Source organism: Talpa europaea (assembly GCF_964194135.1).
Source record: "Talpa europaea genome assembly, chromosome: 9".
NCBI classification, from domain to species: domain Eukaryota; kingdom Metazoa; phylum Chordata; class Mammalia; order Eulipotyphla; family Talpidae; genus Talpa; species Talpa europaea.
The window spans coordinates 69340460-69351954 of NC_140076.1; the positions used below are offsets into that span (position 1 = coordinate 69340460).

Consider the following 11495-nt stretch of genomic DNA (forward strand, 5'->3'; position numbering starts at 1 on the left):
TTGGCAAGGATGTGGAGCAAAGGGAACTCTCCTACACTGCTGATGGGAATGCAAACTGGTTCAACCACTATGGAAAGCTGTGTGGAAGTTCCTTAAACTACTAAAAATGGAGCTTCTGTATGATCCAGCAATTCCACTCCTAGGTATCAACCCAAAGGGCACAAAAACATTAATTCAACAGGACACCTGCACTCTATGTTTATTGCAGCACTATTTACAATAAATAAGCTATAGAAACAACCCAAATGCCCAAAAATAGATAACTGGATCAAGAAGATGTGGTATATATACACAATGGAATATTACTCAGCAATCAAAAAAGATAAACTCATGCAATTTGCAGCAACATGGATGGAGCAGGAAAGGATTATGCTCAGTGAAATAAGCCAGAAAGAAAAAGAAAAATATCGGATGGTTTCAATTATAGGAGGAATGTAGAGGAACCAAATAAGGGATCAGGAGACAAAAATAACTATAATAAAGTAAAAATCAAAATCAACAGGGAACCATAGACCAGACATTCTGTAGGGAAGGATGAGGGAGAGGGATCGGGACAGGGGTGGGAAGAGCACAATGGACTATGGTGATGGTGCATGGGTGAATTGGTGGTGGGAATTTCACAGGAAATCATACATTGTACAAAAATAATATATATAATATATATAATATATTGTATATAATATATTATATTATATCTATTATATTATATATAATACATATAATTATATATTATATATAATATATTAATATAAATATTGTAATATATATATATTACATCATCCTTCATTTTGCAGGTCCAGTCTGCAAGATATATATATATATATATATATATATATATATATATATATTGGTCCATTCACATTGGTCCATTTACAATCCCAGCTATTTGATTGGTAACGGTTAATCAGCACCAACCTGACCTATACTGAGGTCGGGCCTGCCTTTCAAACGTATTTGGTCCATTTTACTTGATTGGCACAAATGGAGCTGCAATCAGAAACTCCAAACTGCAACAGTGTGCCCAACCTGACCCATACTGAGGTTGGGCTTCATAACTGAACACTAGGAGACAAGGGGTGGGAGATATAATTCAAGCTGTTTGATTGGTGCTGGTCAAGCTCCAATAAAATTGGCCCATTTTCAAGTCCATTTTCAATCCCATGTGGTCCATTTGCAGTGTGATTGGACTTCAAGTGTTCAAGAGCCCCTTTGGCTCTGGTGCAAGCTCTCATCTGATTGGTCCATTTAGCTTGAAACTACACATCCGATTGATTCATTTAGGCATCTTCAGCCAGAAATTAAAGGGAAAAGCTGAGTCCCTGCCCAGAGTGGACCTGCATTGTAGTCAGGATAGGCCCCGGGGCTGGAGGGCTCTGAGGCACCATGGTCAAAGCTGGCCTTAGGGGGCCTGGAAATAAACTATAGCAGAGCTGGGTTTAATAATTTAGGGGGTCTTGCTTCAATTAGGAGTCATGATTTCTGTTACTTGCAGTGAAACAATTTCCCAATTGATATTAAGCTGAATGTTCACCAGTAAGGGAATGATATATTACATATTTCCTTCAAACTCCATTTTCCTATAAATGGCAATATTCCAACTTTCCTTATAGCTAAATAGTATTATTTTTCTTTTCCTTTATTGAGATAACATTGGTTTATAACACTATATGATTTCAGGGAATACCCTCAAACCTCTTCAGACGGTTATACTACCCACACCATCCAAGTACCCATATTTCTTTAGCCTACGCCATTGCACTCATTCTTTGCTCTTCTCTGCAATGCCTTTTTTTTTTTGCACATAGTACCATCCCTCGCCTCTCTCATCTCTACCAAGAAAAGCTGAGACTGCTTAGGTGTGCCTACAGTGGAGTAAAGTCATCCAGCAATGGTTGAAGTAGAAGCAAGTTCATTTAGTGTATTATTTCTCAACTAGTTACAATTTTGGGTGGGGAACATGTTATTCACCTCCTCAAGCCATAATAAATAAGAAATTAGCAGAGCTTCTTTCACAAAGTATGTTTATGGAGGTAAAGTATGTTTACATCATTGTATCTACTTTGGGGGTTACAGGTTTAAACCTCTATGAATGTATATTTTCACATCCTGCCCACTGCCAATGCTACAATAATCCTCCCTCCATGTTCCACCGGAACTCTTCCCTCTCCCAGTCCACCCCACCATCCTCAAGGTTGGCAGTTCTTTATTTTTTTTTAATGTAAACCTAGGTATGTCCATCTATTTAGGTAAACCTGTAACAAGAGAGGCATACCACCGCATGTACTCAGCAACCCAGAAAAAGCTCCTATTAGGCATGTGTACAGCACCTGAAATCGTCTTATTTTTGGTCTTAGCATTTAAGTTTTGGGTATATTTCATCTATATTTATTTATAAGGCATACACATGATTAAATAATGTGTTTTTATTATTCCATCTACTTTTTTTAAAAGCTTCCAAATCAGCTTAACTGAAGAACAGCTTGGTAAGGCAGCAAGCTGTTTTAAAACTGTTGTAATTAATAAATAGTCAACTATATGAATATAGATTTCTTTGGATATTATGAATCAAAAGAGACATGCCTTCAATAACACAAAAATACATATATGTAAAATTGTTCATTGGTGATTAGAAAATACTGGAAATTGGAAATAGGGTTCGCACAGGGAGTTGGCCAGCTGCCAGGAACACCATGGCCTTGATCCCAGCCCAGCCCCTTAACCTCCCTACCATCTCCTTCTCACCACCCCCTACTCCCATGTCCTACACCAAAGATGGGGACCATGGCCTGTCAGCACGTTTTCTATAGAAAATACTTCTTGACTGCAGTGAGAGAAAGCGGAGTACATTGTTCCCTCTATTGTGGAAATGTGACGAGGTGAGAGACAGCATGCGCTGAATGGACCTCAGACCTTGAAAATATGAGGAAGTTTTCTGGTAGCTGCAGATGCTGTGCAAGAGATTAAATTCTAACATACAAGACATCATTACAAATCCTGTAAGAGGTATGGAGATAAATATGGTGTTTCCTCTATCATTCCAAATTTCAGATCAATCAAGATTCATTAGAGAACAGTAATAGGGGTGAAACAGTCACATCTGATAACACAGAGACTTACCATGAGAATACAAGTTCTTCTGGTCATCCTACCTTTAAGTGTCCCTTGTGTCAAGAATTAAATTTTACCAGTATTTGCTGGGTCATTGTAATAATACTCACCTATTTCAGATAGTTCCTGTGAGGTGTCCTATTTGTATATTTCTTACTTGGGAAGATCCTAGCCAGATTACTAGAAGTTTCATTAGTCATCTAAATTAAAGACATGGGTTTGATTGTGGAGGATTTGTAAACCTTCAGCTAGATGAGGAAACCCAATAGCAAACTGATGTTGAAGAATCTTTTCTAGTAAACATCTGAAGACTGCACACATCTCTGCAACTTTGTACCTACAAGTGCCATTTTATAGGGAAAATTATATTAAGTCACTGTTTCAGGAACTTGATGTATATATTTGTAAAAGTAAAGTCTATATTTAGTAAAAGCCTTAAAAAAAGAAAATACTGGAAATAACCTAAATGTCCATTCATAGGAGAATGGAATACTCAATTAATGGAGTATTGTGTAGAAGTAGTATGCAGCAGTAAAACATACAAAAACAAGGAAAAGGACAGCTTCAAAACTATAAACCAGTTGTCTAGTGGGGATGGATAGACTCAAAGTGGGAGGACTGAGGGGCAGCAGTAGTCATTGGAATAGCACAGAAATATAGGGAAGAGGAAACATTCTATGCTAAGACATTTTTGTACAGTTCTAGTTGTGGAACTGTAACAGCGTGGTCCCCAGGAAAAGGGGAAATTCCAGGTTCCCTGCCCCACCCAAAGGAGAATGGAGTTAAAAAAAAAAAAAAAGAGAGAGAGAGAAGAAGCTGAAGACGAGACTGAGGAAGGGAGGAAGCAGGATGGAGAGCCCAAAGGAGACTTGGAGCCCAAAGGAGACATGTGTCTCTCTGCACATGGAGCAGAGAGACATGTGAAGAAACTATGTTTGCCTTTTGGTTGTGGACTGGTTGAAATAGATGTGGGTGAGAGACCTGTAGGGAGGTGACAATGGCAGCTTTTATCTTAATTTTGATTTTGCTCTTTTCCTCCCAGATTTGTCTGGTTGTTTCTGCTCCTTTTCTGTGGGTCCCCACTGAAAGGTGTTTCAGACTTGTGGCAGGGTTTCGGGCCTTCCTCTGGGCCAATCCCGTTTGGGTGGACTTTTACCTATGTGGGGACGGGAAACTTTGGGTGCTTGATTTGGAAACTATATTCTTTGTCTTTTCTGTATTGTTTATTAATTGTATTAAAGTTCCTTTCCATTAAAGTCTTACAAGGGATTAGCATAATCCATTAACCCAGTTGTAGAAACCAAGACCCTTAGGCATCAACACTCAGATCAGAAGGCACAACTATCAGACTGCTATAGGGGCACAAACCATCCACCCACAAAGATGAGCCCCTCCCTTAAGATGATAAAACCAAAAAAAAAAAAAAAAAGATGATAAAACCTAACACAGCCCTCACAACAGGGCAGCACTCTGTCTGGCCACCTGTGACCGTGCAGGTGCTTCTTTTCACCAACTCACTCTCTCTGCAGGGCAGCAGACTTCCTGCCTGCCCATGACCTGTACCAGGTTGGACTTCTCTTCACTGACCTCCTTCAGCAGAGGCAGCTCTCCATAAGGCCTCCCGTCTGCAAACATGCAGGCCTCTCTCAGCAAACCTAGCCCTTTTGGGGCAGCTCTTCCTGCCCGCTTGTGTCTATACAAGTGTCCTTTATTCTTCTGTCCCTTTCCCTAATAAACCTGTTTTTTTTTTAAACATTTATTTTTGCATACAAGAGCTGGGGTACAGGCCAGAGATGTGGGGGTGACAGGATTCTTCAGAGACAGAGTAGGGAACAGAACAGGCAGATTGACTGAAAATAGACGACTGAGGGGAGCAGAGGGCAAGACAGGAGAGGTCTACTGCACCATGTGGGTTGCTCCCTGGAAGGCCGGGGATCAACTTATGCTGCAGAGGCTGCAGATTGCCTCATAGTGCGGTGCTTACCCCTTGTGCCACCAGGGAGGCCTCCTAATAAACCTGTTTAAATATAGCTAACATCTCTGTCTTGTGGAGAAACTCGCCTGAGAAACTCACCGCATGCCACTGAAACGGGTGCTCTGATGTAACCTTTCCCAGAGTGAACCCAAGGATCCCGCACTCCAAATCCACTGACTTCAAAAACCACATCAGATGGCAGAACCTATTTAAAGCAGGCAGATTTGGGGGTTCTAAGATACCCCTCTCCCTGCCCTGTAACAGAACCATGTTAATATTTTACATATTGTACTAAAAGATAAAATCAGCAAAGATGTGGGGTAAATCCTAAATGGAATAAAAACAAATAAACAAAACTGTAAAAATTTATCACAAATCAGTAATATAACCAAACTGAAGAGGAGAAAAAAAAAGCAAGTGCACATTGAAGAAGGAGAAAAACCAAAGACGGAGAAATGCATATGTGTATGTGTACCCTAAATCTATGTACTGAAAGAACTTAGAAGCAATGACATCCCAATAGCATGAAAACACCTAGTAATCAGATCTTGGTTTTTAAAAATCATTCTCTTCTATAAAGAACTAAGACTACTTGGAAAAATTACTGACTCCAGGGAATGTACAAGATGACTTTGGATCATCTATGCAAGAAAGCAAAGAAGTGCCCAAAGACGAGGGCATATCAAACATATGCTGAAACCATCTTGAAATGTTTCCTACTGTCAAGTTTGGGCCAATATGAACATCAAAATAAACAATGACATTCCTAGAGTATAACTCTTTGAATGAAATAATAATTCTTGAGTTTATATTGGTATAAATACATAAATAAATAAGGGAAGAGGGACAACTCTTCCATTTGATAGAATGTCAATTAATAAATATATAATAGAGAGGGACTCCCTGGTGGTGCAAGGGGTTGGGATGCAACCTGTGAAGCTATCACAGCCTGCAGCGCGAGTTCAATCCCAGCCAGGGATCTACCCACATGACTCAGCAAATCTCCCCTGACTCGCACACTGCTCCCCTCAGCAGTGTATTTCAGTCAATCCGCCTGTTCTGTTCCCCACTCTGTCTCTGGTGAATTCTCTCACCCCCACACCTCTCGCCTGTACCCCAGTTCTTGTATGCATAAATAAATCTTTTTTAAAAAATAAATACATAATTGACGTAGTGGTAAAATTAGAAAACCACTGTGTGGCAACCATCAGAGTGATAATTAAAGCAAGTGTCATCAGTGGATACTAGAACTAGTGGATGCAAGTTTGATGACTAACAGGATCTTTATATATTCTCAAAATGTTTCCTCACAAAATACAAATTAATTACAAAGAAAAAAGATAATAACTTTACAGTGGATATAACTGAAATGCACCATCTTAATCAAGTGATCAGAGATATTATCACTAGGAATGAAATATGTTGCATCGGGCAACACCACACCGATAAAGAAACAGGAGTCCTGGAGCTGGCCACATAATGCAGGATGCTGCTGAAGAGCAAAAGCCTGGCCTTTTTAATGACAGAATAATTATACAACATCAGTTGTGAGAGGAAGGAGGACAAAGAGAAAAGGGAGTGGGTGAATTTAGAAAACTGTGCTGTGTTGATAGTAGCAGGGTTGTGAGTCTGCACTCCAGGCACTTCTAATTTGCTTGATGACTTGGTATTGTAATTGAGATCAAGCTCTAGATATCCAGCCAAGGTTTCAAATCTTATCAACAAGGCTTTCCACTGATCAGCTTCTAGGGTCCCTTTTCACACATAGGTTATAAGCCCCCTGGGCATTCCAGGTCTAACCTGTGATGCACAGCCTTCCCAGAGTGCTCAAGCTTTAAGCTCTTGGTTAATTTGAAAGGCACTGTAGGGTAAATAGTTTGGTAAGTGGTTTTCCGGCTTTTCTGCCCTCCCACCACTAGGATTGCCCTGGCTGATGCGGTACCTACAGTTGTTACATTGTTGCAAACTGTCTTACTTCTGTGGGCTGTGGGAGGAGTATTGAGATCCTCACCAAGAGAAGCAGAAGCAGTAGCAGTAACAGTAGGGAAGCAGAAGCAGCAGGAGAGAGAAGGGGCATAAGAATCCAGAGAAGCCCAGAGTGAAGACTTGGGATGGGGGCGCGGGGGGGGGGGTGGGGGGGGGTGTGGTTACGGCTTTCTCAGGCTTTTATTGAGCTGCTACATATAGAACAGCAACCAGGTACACGGCAAGTAGGGGTACCAAGGGGCCAGGAGGCAGGCAGGCCTCCAAGCCCCTGGCAAGTCTTCACTCTGGGCTTCCCTCTCTCTCTTCTCGCTTTCTTTCTCCTGCTTCTGCTTCTCTTGGTGACGATCTCATTACCCTTCCCATGGCTCACAGAAGTAAATAAGACAGTTTGCAATAATGTAACAACTGCAGATGCCCCATCAGGCAGGGCAATCCTAATGGTGGGAGGGCAAAAGAGCCTGAAAAACCATTTTCCCTACATGCCCCTACAGGCATCTTGCAAAGTTTGCCTCTGACTGATTGACCAGGCAGTTCTGACCTAGTATAGGAATGCAGAACTGCAGGTAATAAAATGGTGGCTGCACAGGTCACTTAGGATTAGCAGACCCACAAAATACATAAATATCATGGGCTTTCCCTGGATGGCCTTTCCTGAGGCTTCAGAGTTGAGATGGAAGAGGGTAGGACAGAAAAGGGCTAAAAAGGAAAAACAAAGGAAGAGAGAGAGAAGAGAGAGAGAGAGAGAGAGAGAGAGAGAGAGAGAGAAAGGGGAGGAAGGGAGGGAAGGAGGGAAGGGAAGGAAGGAAGGATCCTATTAAATAAAGATGAGCTAAACACAACTGAATCCCAAGAGACCCATACACAGTATGGGAGGGAGGGAGGGAGGCAGGCACCTGACACTTCATAAATGCTTAGTATAGGCAGCTTGGTGAGCTTAGGATTTAACTCAAGATGAATCATAAAGTATCTCTGCTTTAGTATATATTTTTAAAATGTCATGTAGATCTGGAAGAGGCAGCACATTGAATCTGTAAATGACTTTATGGGATATGGCCACTTCATAAGCTCAGATAAAAGTGGTAATAAAGTATCACTTTTAACATTCAAACAGTAGGAATCTATATAAGATCATGTTTGAAATAAAGTAAGCAAAGTAAGTCATGATCTAGTTCAACTTCTTCAGTTCACACTTTGAGAAATTGAATCACAGGGAGGCAAGGTGACTATAGACTTGCCCAAGTCACACATTTATAAACAAAGTGGGGGCAAGGAAAGTGGGGGTAGGAACAAAGTGGGGGAGTAGGGCTAATGATGTAGGGTAAAGCACTATGGGTGCTTTAATGGTGCGTGTGGTGTAGTGACATACATCTGAGGAGGTATAAGCCTATTCCCCTAAGACATAAACTGTTGTAAACCAGTGGTGCCTCAATAAAAAATAAATAAAATAAAGTTGGAACTGTTAAATATGCAGTTAATCCACAAAAAATGTTAACAATAAACAGCACTAGAAAAAAATGTGCACCATCTCTAATAAAGAAAAACAAAATTGAAGTTCCACAAGACACATGTTAAATTAGTAAAAATGAATAAGACAGACAAACACAATGCTCACAGGACTATGAAAAAATATATTTCTACATTGGACACTTACAATCAACAAGTATAATCTTTCCAGACAGAAATTTAGCAATAGCTGACAAGAAACATAAAAATGATCACACTCTCAACCTGAGTAATAATACATTTGGGAATACATCTCAAAGAGATGATTCAAAAGAGAGAACAGATTTGAACAGAAATGATTATAGCCAGACACTATGGTATAGTCAGAATCTAAAAACAATCCACATGCTCCCCTGTGGGACAAAGGCTAACTAGAAACAGGCCAAAGTGGAGCAACACAATATTATTACATTGCCACAGGGAATCTCAACAAGAGGATCTTGTAGAAATGTGGTCAGAACCCTATTAAATAAGGATGAGCTAAAGACAATTGAATCCCAAGAGACCCATACACAGTACTGACAGCTAATATGTATGTAGCTGAACAATGTGTATGTAGGTGCCAAAACAAAAAGTAAAAATGGCAGATGTAAATACAAATATATCAGTAATATTAAATGTGAATGTATAAAACAATCCAATCAACAGAGATTGTAGACTAGATTGAAAAACCAAGATCCAACTATGTTTACTGTAGGAATCACTCTTTGTATTCATATATACAAATAAATTGAAAGTAAAGAATATAACAAGATTTATCATGCAAACAGTAATCACAACAATTGGAATGGCTATCATGATAGTATACATAATAGACTTTATTTTTTTTAATATTTATTTATGTATACAAGAACTTGGGTACAGGCCAGAGGTGTAGTGGGTAAGAGGATTCACCAGAGACAGAGTGGGGAGCAGAACAGGCAGATTGAAACACACTGCTGAGGCTAGCAAGGGGCAAGTCAGGAGAGGTCTGCTGAGCCTTGTGGGTAGCTCCCTGGCCAGGGATAAAATTCGTGCTGCAATGGCTGCGGATAGCTTCATAGGTTGCGTCTTAAGCCCTTGTGCCACCAGGGAGGCCCCACACAATGACTTTAAAACAAAGAAAGGTTACTACAAAGAAAAATATTTTATAATGATTAAAAGATCAGACTTTTGATTAAAAGTATCAGACTTCAAAAGAGAAAAAGTTTACTAGAGACAAAGTGTTATAGGACAGGGAGAGGGGCAGCCCAAACCCCGCAAACCTGCCTATTCTAAATGGGTTCTGCCATCCGCCGCATCAACACAAAACATATGACACTTTAATGGGAAGGAACTTTAATAAAAACTAGGAAACAATACAGGTAAGGCAAAGAGTCTAGTTTCTAAATGAAGCACCCAAAGTTACCCGTCCCCTCGTGGGTAAAACTCCATCCATATGGGATTGGCCCAGAGCAAGGCCCCAAGGCCTGCCACAAGTCTAAAGCATCTTCCAGTGGGGACCCACAGAAAAGGATCACAAACAACCAAACAAGCCCGGAAGGAAAAGAGCAAAATCAACATCAAGATAAAAGCTGCCATGGTCACCTCCCCACGGGTCTCACCCACATCTGTGTCACCCAGTCCACGACCAAAAGACAAGCACAGTTTCTTTACGTGTCTCTAGGCTCCATGCGCCTCCTCCAGGTCTCCTGGCTCCATCCTGCTTCCTTCCTCAGTCTCTTCTGCAGCTTCTCCTCTTCCTGCTCAGCTCCACCCTCCCTTGGGTGGGGCAGGGAACCTCCCCCTTTCCTGGGACCACCCTGTTACAAAAGGATATTTTATAATAAGAGATTCATACATTAAGAAGATACAATTGTATGGGGAATATAAAAATAAAATCTATTATTTAAAAAAAAAATACAAACTGGCTTTTGTTGTCATGTTTAAAAAAATAAATAAATAAAAGAAGATACAATTACAAACATATGCATCTTAGACCACCAAAATACATAAAGTAAAAACTGACTGAAATGACAGGAGAAGCATACAACTCAACAACAAATTTGGAGAATCCAATACCCTAATTTCAATAATGGATAAAAAAAATTATGCTGATGGTGCTCACTTCAGCACCACATAAACTAAAATGGGAGTGATTCAGAGATTAGCATGGCCCCTGCACAAGGATAATACACAAATTCATGAAGCGTTCCATATTTTTCATACAAAAATGAAAAACAATGTAAGAAAACAAAATAAATTATGCAGATGATCAACAAGGAAAAAGAAGACTTGAAAAACACTATAAGGCAATTAGACCTAACAGAGCACTATAAAACACTCTACCAAACATTAAAAGTATACTCTTCTCAAGGGAACATTTTCCAGGATAGTCTATATGTTAGTACACATACCTCAATGCATTTAAAAGAATAGAAATAATTTATCATCTTCTTTTATGGAGGATAATAGTTTGGATATTTTCAAGGAAAAACAACTAAATTGATAAAATATTTATTATATTTATTTTATATTGTTCTTATTTTTTTTAAAGATTGATTGATTTATACAAGAACTGGGATACAGGCCAGATATGCGGGAGAGTGAGAGGATTCACCAGAGACAGCAGGGAACAGATCAGGCAGACTGACCAAAATACACTGCTGAGGGGAGCAGTGGGCGAGACAGGCAAGGTCTGCCGCACAATGTGGGTATCTCCCCAGCCAGCTGGGCTGGAACCCTCACTACAGGGGCTGCAGACAGCTTCACAGTACAGCACTCAACCGCCTGAGCCACCAGGAAGGCCCTATATTTTTCATTTTATATAATGTTCGATTGCTCCCCCAGATATAATCCCTGTAAATGTCCCACCACCAAATCACCCGTGAACCATCACCATAGTCTCTTGTGCTCTTCCTTCCCCTGCTTTGACCCCTCTCTTTGCCCCTCCCCTGCTCATTTA

General features: G+C 40.3%; 1 pseudogene across 1 annotated transcript; it reads left to right on the top strand.

The window, feature by feature from the left end:
• Positions 1-2772: 2772 nt before the first annotated feature.
• LOC311176724 (E3 ubiquitin-protein ligase RNF138-like) lies at positions 2773-3416 on the top strand (annotated as a pseudogene). The gene has a single exon. The product of its transcript is annotated as an E3 ubiquitin-protein ligase RNF138-like (transcript).
• The last annotated feature ends 8079 nt before the right edge of the window (positions 3417-11495 follow it).